A 17,876-nucleotide genomic window follows, 5' to 3' on the forward strand; every position below is an offset into this window, starting at 1 on the left:
AGGAAATTGGAGTTTCCTGGCTGAAAAAGCAGTGAAATTCACTGTCAAGGAAAGGTGTCTACACTTTTAACAATATTCTAAAGAAGAAACAAAGAAGCTTTATTGGGGTGTATCAGAACACTGAGGGAAATGATTACTTAAAGTGGGCCTGATTTTGGCAATGATTATTTAATATATGAAAAAAGTGAGGCCGGGTGTGGTGGCTCATGCCTGTAAACCCAGTGCTTTGGGAGGCTAAGGCAGGATTGTTTGAGCCCAGGAGTTGGAGACCAACCTGGGCAGCATGGTGAGACCCCACTTTTATACAAATTTTTAAAATAATTTGGCCAGGCATGGTGGTATGCACCTGTAGTCCCAGCTATTTGGGAGGCCGAGGCAGGAGAATCACTTGAGGCTAGGAGTTCGAGACCAACTTGGGCAACACAGTGAGACTGTCTCGAAAAATAAATAAATACATTAGCCGGGCACGGTGGTGTGCAGCTTTATTTCTAGCTGCTTGGGAGGCTGAGGCAGGAGGATCACTTGAGCCCAGGAGTTTGAATTGCAGTGACAGCTATAATCAAGCCACTGCACATAAGCCTAGGTGACAGAGCGAAACCATCTCTAAAAAAAGAGAAAAGGTAAAATTTTTTATTCTTACATATTTGTAACCACAAGATGGCACCAATTTCCCATTTAAAAGCTTGGCATATGGGTGCTTTTCATTTTTTACATAGTTTTCCAAGATTACAAGCTGTTGGGTGAGGTTTGGTTACCACCTTCCCTCAAATATGGACTCCTAGACTATAAAACTTGGGTCATTGCATTAAATAAGAATCCATACGTGCAATTAGGTTTGTAATTTGCATTCTCTGTATCACGACTTCAATGTGGAGGGAGTGACTCTAATGAATAAGGGGGAATGCTTACTGCATTTCTTCACAAATGTTAAGTTCCAGAGTAAGTTTCAAACCCAAAGCCACATATTGGCAATTTTATGAGGCTTCTCTCATGCAAAATCCTCAGATCTTTGTTCTTGAAAAGGAAAAAACTGTATGACTACTCCTGTTCACCACCCAGCCAATTAAAAGCAGGAAGCACTTTGGATATCTGTTTGCATGCTTCAGGATCAGGCTATATGTGTTGTCTTTGTTATATGATTTCTAATGCATTTATGAGTTTTGATGGCCAAGACCAATAATCAAAGCAGACTGCATGTAATTACTCTTTTGGTAGTTTTTCTTGATTATCCCATAAATGGGATTTGCATTTCTGAAAATGCCTACAAAATAGAATTTGGCCAAACGTTCTATGATCACATTTTCTGTGATGTTGGTTTTAAAGTGACTTGAAATTGTGAAATCCTTCTGTGTCAGTTTTATTGCTCTGAGACTCTAGCCTCTGGTGAGTTTGGGAGGGGGCCTGGAAATGAGATGGCATCAGATTAAACGTGTCTGTTATATACTTATTTCTGTATTAATTTACAAGTGTTAGAACATCTGCTCCAAAAGACTTCAGGCAAAGATGGAATTTATTTTCTCACTCAACTGAAAAAGTCTACAGGTAGCCTTGCTGCCAGTATAGTTGGATTCTGGGCTCAAACAATATCATTAGGGCTTGGGTTTTTTTTTTTTTTTTTTTTTTTTTCTGTGTTTCTCCTCTCTGCCTCCCGCTGGATTGAATTCATGTGCAGCCTCCTCGTCATCACTTCTGGAACTTCTAGGCTCTCTGTGCTTGATGACAAGATGACTGCAGCAGTCCTAGGCTCAGGTGAGTCCAAGATTTAAGCCCAGTAGGAAACAGGGAGCTCTTTTGCTTACAAGGCTAGGAATTATTCTTGTGTCTGCAAGCACCAAGGCCAGGGGAACGTGATGTGCTTACTGGCTTGGGCCTGAGACATGTGGTCCACGCCTGAGGCAGCAATAGAGCCCACCTAGCGCACGTGAACTAGATTGAAGAAGGAATAATCTGCAAGTTAAGCTAGGAGGGCTGTTATCAGAATGGATGTGGCAAAATCTAATTCTAGAAAGGTTTTATATAGCCCTGAGCCTAAGCATAAAATATACTGAGTTCAGAGGTTGATATGGTTTGGCTGTCTCCCCATCCAAATTTCATCTTGAATTGTAGCTCCCATAATTCCTACATGTTGTGGGAGGGGCCTGGAGGGAGATAATTTAATTAAGGGGGCGGTTTCACTCATACGCTTCTCGTGGAAGTAAGTCTCACGAGATCTGATGGCTTTATAATGGGAATCCCCGTTTGCTTGGTTCTCATTTGCTGTTTGTCTGCTGACATGTTAGATGTGCCTTCCACCTTCCGCCATGATTGTGAGGCCTCCCCAGCCACATGGAACTGTGAGTCTATTAAACCTCTTTTTCTTTATAAATTACCCAGTCTGGGGTATGTCTTTATCAGCAATGTGAAAACAGACTAATACAGAGGAGTTCTTCATACTTTGAAAATATTATTCTTTGAGTGACAATTTTAAAATCTTTGGAAAATGACAAAGCTAACAGATCGGTGACTGGGTCATCACTTGCATTCTTACTTAGGGCAAACACTGGTAAAATTATGTAGGCAGAATTTTCTCTGGTGGCATCTCACATATCTTTTCTTTATTTATCCTCACTGGTATCTCTCAGTTGAGATACCAGTTCTCCAGTTCTTCTCCAGCATCTGTGTACATTCCAGAACTTTCTTACACCCTACCCTGGAAACTCATCTTTCCTGAATATCATTCTGTGTTTGTTGTAATTTAGGGGCTTGATATTACCTACTGGACTTTCAATGCTTTAATTTAAAGACTGACCAATAATATCGATTAATCCTATGCGTGTCCATATGACTCATTATGTTATGAACTTATTGAGTGCATGGAATATGTTTTATTCATCTCTGTGACTCACGCTTAGCTCTCAATAGACATTGGTAAAATGAACAAAAAGATCTGAAATTTAAGACAGATGTTACCGGAGTCTGTTCTTCTCAGAGCTTGTAAACATTGCTTATGCTGACAAAGAATTCCTAACCTGCGTGCCTAATGATAGCTCTTAAAATATTGTTGCACATGGTGGTTAAGGCCAACACTGTAGGATCTACGGGAAAGCTACTACTGAAAGTGTTGTTTTGGGGCTTATCAAATGGTATCTTCTTTTCTAATTCATGTTAATCCTTTTGTATTCTTTCATTTTTAGAGGTAACAGGGAACCATCTTAGCTGTTCACAATACATTCAAAAATAAGCTGGCACGGAACAGTATGTGATCATCTATGAGTTTTCTTTTCTCTGGATTAGAGTAAAATAAATAGCTTGTGCCAAGTAAACAGCAGGGATTGCACAGGTGAAATGTGGTAACCTGGGATTACTATTAAATGCAGGCACTTCATGGTCCATGCCTGGTAAAGAGATCAGAGGGCTATTCAAGTGAAGGATGATTGGTTCCAAAGTGAGTATGATTGAATTAATGAGGAGATGTCTGGATTAATTTAGAAAATGTCTGATTAAGGATAATAAATAATATCAAATATTATCTATAATTCATGCAAAAGGTGTAGTAGGAGACGTGTTGCCTAAATGTGGACAAGGGTCATAATTGTCCTTTTCTTTTCCTTAGAATACAATTTTTTTTTTGAGACGGAGTCTCACTCTGTCTCCAGGCTGGAGTGCAGTGGCACAATCTTGGCTCACTGCAACCTCCGCCTCCCGGGTTCAAGCGATTCTCCTGCCTCAGCTTCCTGAGTAGCTGGGACTACAGGTGTGCACCACCACGCCCAACTAATTTTTGTATTTTTAGTAGAGACAGGGTTTCACCATGTTGGCCAGGATGGTCTCGATCTCCTGACCTTGCGATCTGCCCACCTCGGGCTCCCAAAGTGCTGGGATTATAGACGTGAGCCACTGCACCTGGCCTTTTTTTTTTTTTTTTTTTTTTTAGAAGGAGTCTCACTCTGTCACCCAGGCTGGAGTGCAGTGGCATGATCTCAGCTCACTGCAACCTCCGCCTCCGGGGTTCAAGCGATTGCTAGCTTATTTTTGTATTTTTAGTAGAGACGGGGTTTCACCATGTTGGCCAGGCTGGTCTTGAACTCCCAACCTCACATGATCCACCAAAGTGCTGGGATTACAGGTGTGAGTTACCACGCCTGGCCTATAAGTGCTAATTTTCTAGCTACAGTCATGAGAACCTCCTCTGTATGCCATACATTCTCTTCATCATCTGGTTTCCTCAAGAAGCAGGCATGCTTCTTGAATTTGCAAACAAAAGCTATTTTTACATGATTTTTCCTAACCCTGGATGATTTTTACATTCACTAAGACTTAGTTATTATTGGGCAAAAGCTGGTTAAGAAACATTGTTCATATATTTTTCTGGGTGCTTATAAGGGATACCTAAATATCAGTTTTTAAAAAACATTATTTGATAGGAAAAGAATATTAGGATAAGTAGCTGGGCACAGTGGCTCACGCCTGTAATCCCAGCACTTTGGGAGGCTGAGGCAGGAGGATCACCTGAGGTCAGAAGTTCAAGACCAGCCAGGCCAACGTGGTGTAACCCCATTTCTACTAAAAATACAAAAATTAGCCGGGTGTGGTGGCAGGTGCCTGTAATCCCAGCTACTCAAGAGGTTGAGGCAGGAGAATAGCTTGAACCCAGGAGGTGGAGGTTGCAGTGGGCTGGGATCGCGCCACTGTACTCCAGCCTAGGTGACAGAGCAGAACTCCATCTCAACAAAATAAAATAAAATAAAATAGAAAAACATATAGAAGTAGACAATAGAATGGTGGTTACCAAGAAACGGAGTTAGGGAGATACAGGAAGTTGTTGTTCAATGCATATAAAGTTACAGTTATACAAGATGAGTAAATTCCAGAGATCTGCTGTGCAACTTAGTATCTACAGTTGGCAATAAGGCATTGTGCACTTAAACATTTGTTAGGACAGTAGATCTCATGATAAGTGTTCCTTTTTTTCTTATAGTATTGGCTTTACTGGTTTTTGGAATTAAAACCATCTTGTAACTATTAAGAATTAGGAAGAAGAAACAGTAGTAGAAGTTATAAAATCCCTCTGAAAGGGCAATTAATTTCTCATCAAAATTAAAAACCTTTAAAGTAGCTGAGGTAGTTGGAGTCACTTTATGGGGAGGGTGAAGTCAAGATAGGGTAAGGAGCATTCAGAAAGAATTATTCTCGGCAAGGTAAGATGTTTTTCCTTTCAGTAGGATGTATTCATAAAGCAAGGTAGTCACTAATAGCTGGCCTTTAAGACTTAACTGTAGTATGGATAGGGTTAGATACCCACTGCTTGAGCTTTTTAGTTGTACTTCAGGAATCTAAAATCTGTCCTGGCAATTAATGAATTAGAACATCCTTCTCACCCCATCAGTTGAAACTGAGAAGGTTTGTTCAAGATATTTCCTGCAATTTTCCCCAAAAGTCAGGTTCAGAAGTGAATTTCTGGGCTGGCAAATGCAGCTTCCACACACAGACCTCTCAATACGACTTATTAAAAGAACATTGTTGGCTTGGAGCTGGTTTATTTTGAAGACTCCACGGGACAGTTTGTGGCAAGGTTCAAGAGGCTACAGGGTATTTTGTAGTAATTACATTCAACTGGTAATGCAAGGGTAAGGCACATGGACAGCCATTTACGGTAAGGAATAAAGAATCCTGTTATCTTTGCCATTATGTGATATAACAGCCTGCACTTCTGATCTCTGTAGAGCTATTTTGCTTGTGGCCAGTCTGAGTTTAGGACAGATGTCCTTTAGCTTGTTGCCTGCCTCCTTCGGCTGGGTTCCATGTATCTGTTATAATCCTTGAATAATGAACCCCAACCAGTCAGAAAATATCCATGAAGAATGTTTTGAAATGACATTAAGAACTGGTAACATTAAATATGAAGTAGTAATTGTAACTGGTAGAGACAAGATAATAGAATTTAGGTTTTCAGTAAATCAAGGGTGGGTTTTATTTGTGTTTTTTTTTTTTTTTTTGTGTGTGTGTGTGTGTTTTGAGACAGGGTCTTTACTGTGTTACCCAGGCTGGAGTGCAGTGGTGTGATCTTGGCTCACTGTAGCCTCAACCTCTTTGAGCTCAAGCAATTCTCCCATCTCAGCTTCCTGAGTAGCTGTGACTACAGGCATAAGCCACCATGCCTGGCCAGTAAATCAAGTTTTGTACTATTCTTTGGCATCTAATAAATTAAACCAAGTTACTCAAGAGATGCAATTTTGGGGATTACATGACACTCTAAAGCATGTAAATATTTTCTTGATCTTGACATTTTTGGTTCCATAATGTAAATTTATTTTAAGGTATTTGTGTAGCCTATTCTGGAAATATATGTTAGAAATCAGTGAGGTTTCTAATTGCCATGCCATACCACTTAGCTGAGACAAATTACTCTTTCTTCACCTTTAGATTGTAAAAGATAAAACTCTCCTTAGTTCATATATGAGATATGCAGAGTAACAGGGTAATAGTTGTTCTGTACTGAATTCCAAGGGCAAATAATGATAGAAACGAAATGTTACACTTTATTCCATCTCCATGATTTCCGACATTATAGGACAGGGTGAGTAAACAAGGCAAATAAAGCAAACACCTTTTCCCCCATTTAACCATATGCAGCAGTTTGACATTTTTTATGATCTGCAGGTTGACTTAATTCTTGACTTGAGTTGAAAGCTGCCAGCAGCAAACTGTGCAATTTAGACTTTTCCTCCATAGCCACTCTGAATATCTTTATTCCTGAACTACACTGTGAGCTCTGAAATGGTGTTCACTGCAACATTCTTGAAGCTTTCACATCTTAACCTCTTGTTAAGGCAGGGGATTGTTTTAAAAGTTTCTTCTTCTTTGCTTATCCAGGCTGCCAGCAATCTTAACTGCAAGTTACCATGTAAAAATAAAATTCTGCTCTGAAGCACTGACTGAAACTGTTGTGCCCAGATCCCTTTCAGAGCATTAGTTCCCTGAGAGAAAAAGGAGGTCCTAACCAATTGCTTTCATGAACAATGACCCCAGTACAAGTGACATAATGTCACTTGTAGCAAAAATCAAGAGGTCAGGCAACCTTGATCATCCTGACTAGTGTATCATTATTTTCATACAAGGTATATTTACAGCTGATCCCAGACTAAGTATTGCAATCATAATCCCAAGAAATTGTTCACTTTTAGCACCCTGGGTTCCTAGAAGATACCAGAGCAATTGAGAAATCATCATCTTTTTTTGTTGTTGTTGAGACGGAGTCTCGCTCTGTTGCCAGGCTGGAGTGTGCAGTAGCACTATCTCAGCTCACTGCAACCTCCGCATCCCTGGTTCAAGGGTTCTCCTGCCTCAGCCTCCTGAGTAGATGGGACTACAGGCACGTGCCACCATGCCCAGCTAATTTTTGTATTTTTAATAGAGACGAGGTCTCACCATGTTGGCAGGATGGTCTCGATCTCTTGACATCATGATCTGCCTGCCTCGGTCACTCAAATTGCTGGGATTACAGGCGTGAGCCACCATGCCCAGACCGAAATCATCATCTTCTACAAGTGAGAGGAAAACATCAAGAAGAAGGAAACGAAACTCCCCTTGCCTAAATTCCTCATCAAATCTGATGGCTGTCTTCACAGACTTAGTTGACAAAATCCAGAGTTCTCAATTTCTTGATTTGAAGAATCCATTTTCAAGGTGACCATCAAGGTCAAGAAGACTCTTCATACTTTTCTTTGCCATGGCCCATGAACTCAGTCCTTCAACAGAGATTCTCTCTGTTGTTGCTTTCTGAACACACTGCAGGTAAGATGCTTGAAGAGGTTGGAGCACGGCTCCCCAGAGCTGTCGCCCTTGAGAAGCTTCTCCACAAACCAACAACTGAAGCATTGATCATACAATTGAAGCTCCATGTGTGTGTGAGTCTGTACGACATTGTTCATGGCAATGGTGGTGGTGGTGGCAATGGCGGCATACTCTCTCATGTTAGGTGTTCTTACCATGAAAACAGCAATACTGAAGCAACAAAGGGACACAAAGAAACTTTTGGAGATGATGGATATACTTGTTACTTCGATTGTGGTGATGATCACATGAGTGTATACATATGTCCAAGCTCACCATATTATATACATTAATTATGTGAAGTTTTTAATTTATTTAATTCCAACTTTTATTTATTTATTTATTGAGATGGAGTCTGCTCTGTCACCCAGGCTGGAGTGCAATGGTGCAATCTCTGCTCACTGCAACCTCCGCCTCCCGGGCTCAAGCAATTCTCCTGCCTCAGCCTCCCGAGTAGCTGGGATTACAGGCACCCACCACCATGCCCAGCTAATTTTTGTATTTTTAGTAGAGACAGGGTTTCATCATCTTGGCCAGGCTGGTTTCAAACTCCTGACCTCAAATGATCTGCCCACCTTGGCCTCCCAATTGCTGGGATTACAGGTGTGAGCCACTGCGCCCAGCCTCAACTTTTATTTATTTTTAACTTTTATTTTTGTTTCAGGGGGACACATGCAGGTTTGTTCTACAGATAAACTGCATGTTCTGGGGGTTTGGTGTACAGAGTATTTCATCACCCAGGTAATAAACACAGCATGAATGAAACTCAATAAGTAGCTTTTCAATTTTCACCCTCCTCCCACCTCCACCCTCAAGTAGGCCCCGATGTCTACTATTCCTTTCTTTGTGTCCATGTGTACTCGGTGTTTAGATGTGACTCACAAGTGAGAAGATGAGGTGTTTGGTTTTCTGTTCCTGAATTAGTTCCCTTAGGATAATGGCCTCTGGCTCCATCACATTGCTGCGAAGGACATGACCTTGTTCTTTTTTTATGGCTGCATAGTATTCCATGGTGTGTATGTACCACATTTTCTTTATCCAATCTACTGTTGATGAGCATTTAGGTTGATTCCATGTCTTTGCTATTGTGAATAGTGCTGTGATGAACATATGTGTGCCTGTGTCTTTATGGTAGAACAATCTATATTCCTTTGGTTATACCCAATAATGGGATTCCTGGGTCAAATGGTAGTTCTAAATTCTTTGAGACATCACCAAACTACTTTCTGCAGTGGTTGAACTAATTTACACTCCCGTCAGCATTAGCTTTTCTCTGCAGCCTTGCCAGCATCCATTATTTTTTGACTTTTTAATAATAACCATTCTGACTGGTGTGAGATGGTATCTCTTTGTGGTTTTGATTTGCATTTCTCTAATGATTAGTGATCTTGAACATTTTTTATGTGCTTTTTGGCCACATATATGTCTTCTCTTGAAAAGTGTCTGTTTATGTCCTTTCCTACATTGTAGTGGGGTTGTTCTTTGCTTGGTAATTTTCCATTTTTATTTTTGATACAAGGGGTATGTGTGCAGGTTTGTTACATAGGAATATTGTGTGTTGCTGAGGTTTAGGGTATGGATCCTGTCACCCAGGTAGTGAGCACAGTACCTGATAGGTAGTTTTTCCACCCACCTGCCCACCTCCCTCCACCCTCTAGTAGTCCAGTGTCTATTATTACTGTGTTTATGTCTGTGTGTGCTCAATGCTTAGCCCCCACTTATATGTGAGAACATGTGGCATTTGGTTTTCTGTTCCTGTGTTAATTCGCTTAGGATTATAGCCTCCAACTCCATCCATGTTGCTGCAAAGGAAATTATTTCATTCTTTTTTATGGCTGCACAGTATTCCATGGTGTATATGTACCTATGTGCGGTTTTTTAAAAGCCAATTATATCTCAATAAAGCTGATGGGAGAAAAGAAGTCACTTGGAGAGTATCTGCATTGGGGAATGTTAAAAAAAAAAAAAACCAGACAACCACAGATGGGATTCACAGAGAAAGGCTACCTTCACAGAGTGAGCAACAGCCATGTTATGGTAACAGCAGGAATTTCCAACTGTGCACCTTCTCCCTCTGCCATAGCCTCTGGGAGGAGCTGGCCACAGGATGAGGAAAGGAGGAATGGAAGAGTAAATTGGAGGGAAAAAATATAATGCAACTCTTAAAACCCTTAATATGTCACATTTATAGTTTAAAATAATAAACTCTGGCTTTAGGAGAGGAGACTCCTACCTGTCAGAATAAGTACCACATGCCAAAAAACAAAACAAAAGGTCAAAGTCCATGTCTCTTAACGGTGAATAAGCAATGTATGTATTTTGCCATTTTGTCCTTGGGATTTGTTGCACTATCCTAAATGTGGGTTGTTCCCTGATCTTTAGGAAATAAAATGGGGTCACTGTAGCAGTAGATACAGTCATTTCTTCCTTTATCTGTGGACACTGTCTCTGTATAAAGTGGCATTGGTCTGTGCAGATCTGTGGCTGGAGATAGCCAGGAGAGGTGACCAAAAGCGAGGAAAGTCCATATGACCATCCTTACATAGGTTGACTCTCTCGGATCTTCTTTAAAGACACAGATAGAGTTATCGGCTCTGCTCTTCTGAACACATAGATGTAAATACAGGCAGCTCCAAGCTTCATTTGTAAGAGTATGTGCCCAACTGCTCCCAGCCTAGTTAAACCCAGAAGAAATGTGGTAAAGCAATACACAGTACAACGTATCCTATGTTGATCTTGGATCTTACATACGCACCCCTTTGTGCTGCCAATCATCAGTGATCTGATGATTTCTTTCTTTGGTCAGTTGAGGATGACTTGGCTAAACTAAGGCAAATAGCCACTGTTGATTAGTAACTTTCAAAATTCTCTTTTTCCTTCTAACCAGTGACAAAGGGGACAGAGCAAGAAAAACACACCATGTGATAAATAGAGCTTTACCCTAGTAAAAAGCAATCTGCTGAACAGTATCTGGTCTCAAAACATGATTACAAAAGTCAATTAATTGGGAGCAGAGTTCATAGGAAGGAAACAACGAAGCTATTTCTTAGAGGACAGACAAAACAGTATTTCTCAACATTCCTGAAAGTTAGCATTTCATTACATTTCAGCAAGAAAATAAGAAAGGACAGTTGGGCTAGGGCTCATGTTGAAAATATTTGAGGATAAAATAAGCCATCAATTGGGTGGAAAGTCTGCAAATATTACTGAAAAGGGTATTAAAATCATAGATAATACTTATTCACTACTCATAGGTGAAGAAATTCTGTAATGTCCTAGTTTTATTCATTTTATTACTGAAAAATTGTTGGCAGTGGGCCTCAGTAAAGTGTTTCCTTTTAAATACCAGCCCCCAAAAAACTGTGAAATAAAAATAAGCTATTGTTTTTTTTTAAGTTCCCATATTTCTGCCTCAGAAATACAGTGACTTTCATTTTAAACAATATTGATAATGGAGGAAATGAATGATATTTCTTGGTCAGCAATCTGAAAAATTCATAATGCCTTGTCCCCTCTTTGACTCTTGAACTAGCAGTAGGAGTTTGCTTGCACATAATTTCCATTAAAGTTGATGAAAGATACAGGTGCACTTTCAGAGGGAACAGTATCTGGTGGCCTGTTATTTGAATAACATTATAAAAGACTGCTCTTGAGGTGTAATCAGTGTAGGTAGAAGACAGAAGCTGAGAGCGCAAAACCTTGTGTTTGTTTACGTCGGTATATATTTGTAGGATTTCATTTGTTGCCCAGTTCAGAGAAATAAAGCATTTATAGAGAAGACCATTATGAGACAAATAATTCAGTATAAAGAGAAAAATGGAAAATAAAACCTCAAAGTATTAATAAATTTGAGGGATGTAGTTTGCCATTGCAATCATCTGTGTGTGTGTGGGGGTGTATGTGTTTGCATGTGTACATGCATGCACGTATGTTTGTGTGTGTGTGAGTAATGGCTGCTACCTTTACTAGTAACATCTATAAAAAATCATGCAATCTCCTAAGAGTGTATTAGGCTCAACCTGCTTTATTCCAAATGTCTGTTTCTTCCATAAATGATTCTTTAAAAATCCTCAACAGCTTCGTCATGGCCCACAATTGATTCTTGGCTCAAGCTTTAGTTGGCTTTAGGTTTTTATTGACGAGTTGTATGTTTTTCCTATTAACATTTCTTTTATGATTTCCATAGCAGTTTAACACCTGGAATGTAGTTTATGTTTTGGAGGAAAAAGACTTATTTATTTCATTTTATTGATTTTTTTTCAAGATCTTTTAAAATCATGACCTTGATGATTTTCCTTATTGTGTTATTGATGATAGTTATTAGTTGAATGACTTGATAAACACATGGATTTACTCAATTTACTCAACCCAAGCTTTAAGCGTGTTTCATTTTGTTGAACCGATGTTACAACAGAGGAAGAAATAAATTGCACCATTCTGAATCCCTTAAGGAAGCCTCTGGACATTTAGTATACCTGGACAAAACATAAACACCTATTTTTCTTTTTCTTTTCTTTCTTTTCTTTTCTTTTCTTTCTTTCTTTTTTTTTTGAGATGGCATCTTGCTGTGTTGCCCAGGGTGGTGTGCAGTGGTGCAATCTCAGCTCACTGCAACCTCCGCCTCCTGGGTTCAAGCTATTCTCCTGCCTCAGCCTCCGGAGTAGCTGGGATTACAGGCACCCACCACCACGCCTGGGTAATTTTTGTATTTTTAGTAGAGGTGGGGTTTCACCATGTTGGCCAGGCTGGTCGCAAACCTATTTTTCCCTTGAAGCATATTACCAGGCTTTTCACAATATTTCTTGGCTGCTAGATATTAGATTTTGCATATCCCCAAAGTCAGTCTACTTCTATATGCTTTGTAGTGTCTGATACACTGATTCTTTGCAATGGCTTAGGGGGCAGATATTACATGGAATTGGGAAAACTATCCCTTTGATTGGATTTTGGTGTCACATTATGAAATTCCTTTAGTTTTCTCTGCTGTCTCCTTTCGAAAACATAGTTCTCCATAAAGCCAGTTTAATGATTCCTGCACATACAATAATATCTTCCAGCACACAGTGGGCCTAACATCTAGAGGGCTTGGCTGGGGTGTTGGGTGAGTGAAGACTTTTGTTATGGCAAAATAATGAGGTGTGGGCTTTTTATTATAAAATCCCCCCTGAAATATCAGTTCTCATTATTGTTTTTCTGCTTACTCAAAACTGAAGTCCTTACAGTGAACCCTTAAATATAATGAATTCTGTTAAAATAATTGTTTATACTTTATAATTCAAAATCAGTGTCCTTGTTAATACCCAGAAGGTTGATGCTGAGCCCAAGCCATTTTAGAAAAGAGAATACAACAATAACCATGATTGATAATATGTAGGAGTACTGTACTTCCTTTTCCCTAATTTATTTTCCAGGTTTATATATGTAATAGGCTTATAAGAATAAGTTTTCATTTCTCCCCAGTTTGGTCCTACGATGTAGCGGCAATGACCTGCCCTTCCATCAGCACATGCTGTGCACATGCATGGACACTAACACGTGTGTACTTGCACACACTTGCCTGTTTAGTGATGAGGACTTTACGTTAGCTTGCTGACTTTCATGCTGATTGTTTGTACATTTCTCCATGATAGTTACCACCTCCTAACATACTACCTATTTACTTATGTATCTTGTGTGCTTTCTTCCTTAGGCACTAGAATGTAATTTCCTTTGTGGGGATGAGGTGGGGGAAGACTTCTGTTTATTTGTTCATTGCTTTGTAATCAGTGCCTGGAAGAGTATCGGTCACAATGTAAACACTTGAGAAATATTTGTAAAAGGCATGAATGAATCATACACTTTTAACACTAGGTGTCTAACAGTAGGCATTTAGCACTGGGAAGGAAGTCCACCACTACTGTGATTAAAAAGAAGGAAGTGTTACCAACCACTCAGCTTCTGACCTCCCTTTTCTAATGTAGGGGATTCTTTAAGTTTATTCTTTCTAGCAGGACAGAGATAGCTAACAAGAAATGTTAGCCATTCCCGGTTGGTGACTTCATCTGCCAGTCCCTGCCCTGCCTCTTGACCTGAAGAAAGTCTAGGCAGAAGGATGGCATCTCAGGGCATCATCCATGCAGAGTGAGGGTGATGAGACCTGCAGTAGCTTCCAGTCTATGACAAGGGTTCAGGCCAGATCCCCTTTGAGAACATTCTGAACTTTAGAACTCTCAAAACCTTTCTCTTTTCAAAGAAAGGAATATCTTCTTTTCAATTATCTATATGAAAAGAGAAAATGAACTCCATAATTCTTTATTGATATTAGAAAAATAAAAAGTAAGTTATTTTACATTGACAGTTGCCAGGAACATCAGCTCCCTTCTGCACAGCATTAGATGATAAGTGTTTTATTTTCATTTTTAACCACAATATATGTAAAAAATAACATATATCATTTACAGACTGATATGATTTGGCTGTGTCCCCAGCCAAATCTCATCTTGAATTCCCATGTGATGTGGGAGGGACCTGGTGGGAGATAATTGAATCACGGGGGGAAGTCCTTCCCGTTCTGTTCTTATGATAGTGAATAAGTCTCACAAGATCTGATCGTTTTATAAAGAGGAGTTCCCCTGCATGAGTTCTCTCTTCTCTTGCCTGCCGCCATGTGAGACGTGACTTTCACCTTCCATCATGATTATGAGGCCTCCCCAGGCACATGGAACTGTGAATCCAATAAACCTCTTTCTTTTGTAAATTGCCCAGTCTCAGGCATGTCTTTATCAGCAATGTGAAAACAGACTAATAAATGGACTTAATATCAAAGCAAAATGATAATTATAAATGTGTGTGTTGTTTATGACTGTGTTACAATTTGATTCTTATATGGCCAGCAAATCCTTTAACTTTAGAAAGCATAACTACATATTTTGACAGACATTAACCAACAAATTTATACTTAAATTGCTCATCCACATCAAAGATCTTCCTTCAGAGAAGGGAAGAATGTGTGTGTATACAGGGAATGGAGGAGGAGAGTCATGCTTTCTTGCACACTTGCAGCATAAAAGGATAATATTTTCAGTGGTGAATTATTCTGAAATTTTGGGGCAAAAGTGTTACTTGGAAGATTCCCTTTGAATTTTCTGGGCAATTGGTATAGTATATATCAGTGTCTTTTGCAGTGGTGTTGAAAGCCTACTTACTTTGTTCAGGAAGTTTTTTAAAAAAATTTAAGGAGACTTAAGAGCCTATCTAGGAAACCACAAAAATATTTATAGTATCATATTTCTATTAATTTATTAAGAAAAAAAGGGAATTTCCAGATATTTGAAGTTTCATATTTACTTCAAAGTTTGCTTCAAGGAGATGGACTACAGAAAATCAGACTGTAAAGTTAGACAACAAAATGAATGATATAAACATGAAAACAAAAAGATAGAGGACATCTGTTTCCAGCCATGATGAGATAATTGGAAGAGAGCTTGTCCTGTTATTGTTAATAACTGGGCAAGACTGGGTGCGGTGGCTCATGTCTGTAATCCCACCACTTTGGGAAACCGAGCCCAGGAGTTCAAGACCAGCCTGGGCAAAATGAAGAAACCCCATCTCTACAAAAATTAGCCGAGTGTGGTGGCATGCACCTGGAGTCCCAGCTACTCTGGAGGCTGAGGCGGGAGGATTGCTCGAGCCTGGGAGGTTGAGGCTGCAGTGAGTCGTGATTGTGCTACTGCTCTTAAGCCTGGGCAACAGAGTGAGACCTTGTCTCAAAAAAAAAAAAAAGAAAAGAAAAAGAAAGAACTGGACAAAATGTGTCAAACAATGATTTTGAGGCACCGGACAAGAGACAGTGAAGAATTATGATCCCTGAAAGACAGAAAACAAATGAAGTGAGTCCTATAATCATCCTCATTTTCTTCATGGAGACATTTTCCAAACCACAGAATATGAAGGTAAATCCAGGCAGAGCATGGCATTTTCTTTATAGGGCAGAGTTTAGGGGGTCTGGGCAGGCTAAAATATGTAAGTCAAAGTGCCAGAGTAGAAGGTACCATGGGGATAAAGCACTTCCTAAATCTGCACGGGGCCCCTTTTAGCATGTCTCTAAATACCTAGTCACCTCTGTGTAAGAAAAATGTCCATGAAGTCAGGCTTTGCAAAGCTTGACCAGAGAATCTATTACTAAATACTTAGCCACATATGGCACATGCAGAGGATGAAGTTCTATGAGACAAGGCAAAGCATAACCGGAGAGGTATACACTAAATCTCCAGCATTCTCACAGAGCTGGGAGATGTTTAACTTTTGATCAGGCAGAATGTAGATTCCTCATTGAAAACCTGGGAGATTCAGTAGAAACCCCAGAGGGTTGTGCCTAGTAGTAGGGCAAAGCTAGCCTAGAACTAAAGACTGTTCTAGATTCATCCTAAGAAGTCCTAAAAATGAGCTTTGAAAAGACCAACCTGATACACAGATAACTTTGTCAGATCCAATAGTATTTAGAGAAAGCAACAAAATCTAGTACTCAACAACATATATTCCATAAGGAGCATCCAATAAAAATGTACCAGACATGTGAAGAAGGAAAATGTGACCATAACTGGGATAAAATTAATCCATACAAACTCACAGCCAGCCTCTATGATGGTCCCTAATTTTTATCACCTCCTGGTATTCATTACTTTGTTTCTTTGCACATTGAATTAGAACTGGTCTGTGTGACCAGTGGAGTAGCAGATATGATTCTGTGTGGCATCCTAAGCTAGAGCATAAAGGACATTTTGGCTTCCCTTCTCTTGGATCACTTGGTCCAGGGGAATCTGGCAGCTGTCAGGAACAGCCCTGTGATGGGGCCCATATGGAGAGGAACTGGGGTCTCCCACAAATAGCCAGCACAACTTGACAGTCATATGAGTTAGCCATCTTGAAAATGGATCTGATTCCAGCCCCAGTCAAACCTTCATATGTGTGCATTCTCAGCTGACATCTGACTAAATCTCATGAGAAACTTCAGGATAGTAAAAACCCATTAAGGCTGGGCACGGTGGCTCACGTCTGTAATCCCAGCACTTTGGGAGGCCGAGGTGGTGGATCACTTGAGGTCAGGAGTTCAAGACCAGCCTGGCCAACATGGTGAAACCCCGTCTCTACTAAAAATACAAAAATTAGCTGGGCATGATGGTGTGTGTGTCTGTAATCCCAGCTCTTTGGGAGGCCGAGGCAGGCTGATCACCTGAGGTCAGGAGTTTGAGACCAGTCTGGCCAACGTGGTGAAACTCTGTCTCTACTGAAAATACAAAAATTAGCCAGGCATGGTGGGGCGTGCCTGTAATCCCAGCTACTTGGGAGACTGAGAGGCTGAGGCAGGAGAATCGCTTGAACCCAGGAGGCGGAGTTTGCAGCAGTGAGCCGAGATTGCGCCGCTGCACTCCAGCCTGGGCGACAGAATGTCATTCCATTTCAAAAAAAAAAAAAAATCTGGACATATTTGGAGGGTATTATTGTATTATTCTGCCTCCCAAAGCTGTTAAAATAATTAAGTGAAAAAACTGATGAAGTATTTTGTAATGGTTGGACCAGGCTGACAATACCTAAACACATTAGTGAATTTTACCATCTTAAACAGAGAGAGCCAGTCGTTAAGCACCTCCTAACATAATGGATTGAAAGCCCACAATGCCACCTTGCAAAAACAAACAGCAAACAAAACCAAGCACATCTCTGATCAAACCTGTCTTACCCATGTCAAGGGGTCAGAGGAATGTGCTAAAACATAATGCCATCAACAAAAGCCAAAATGTAGGATTCTAACTCTCCAGGACAAATGACCTGGTTTCTTTAAGAAATAAACTACAAGAGGGGGAAATAAAAAGAGGAGGGAGAATTTGTAGACTAAGAGTCTTAAGAGACACATTAACTATGGACTTTGTTTTGATTCTTATCAAACAAAGGTATTTAAAATGTATGACTTGAGAAATTTTTAAAATATACTTTATATTTTGTTTAGGGCAATTTTAGGTTCATGGTGAAGTTGAGCAGAAAGTACAGTGAGTTCCCATATAGCCCCTGCCCCCTGACCTTCCCAC

Source organism: Pan paniscus, chromosome 8 (genome assembly GCF_029289425.2).
Source record: "Pan paniscus chromosome 8, NHGRI_mPanPan1-v2.0_pri, whole genome shotgun sequence".
Taxonomy (NCBI): Eukaryota; Metazoa; Chordata; class Mammalia; order Primates; family Hominidae; genus Pan; species Pan paniscus.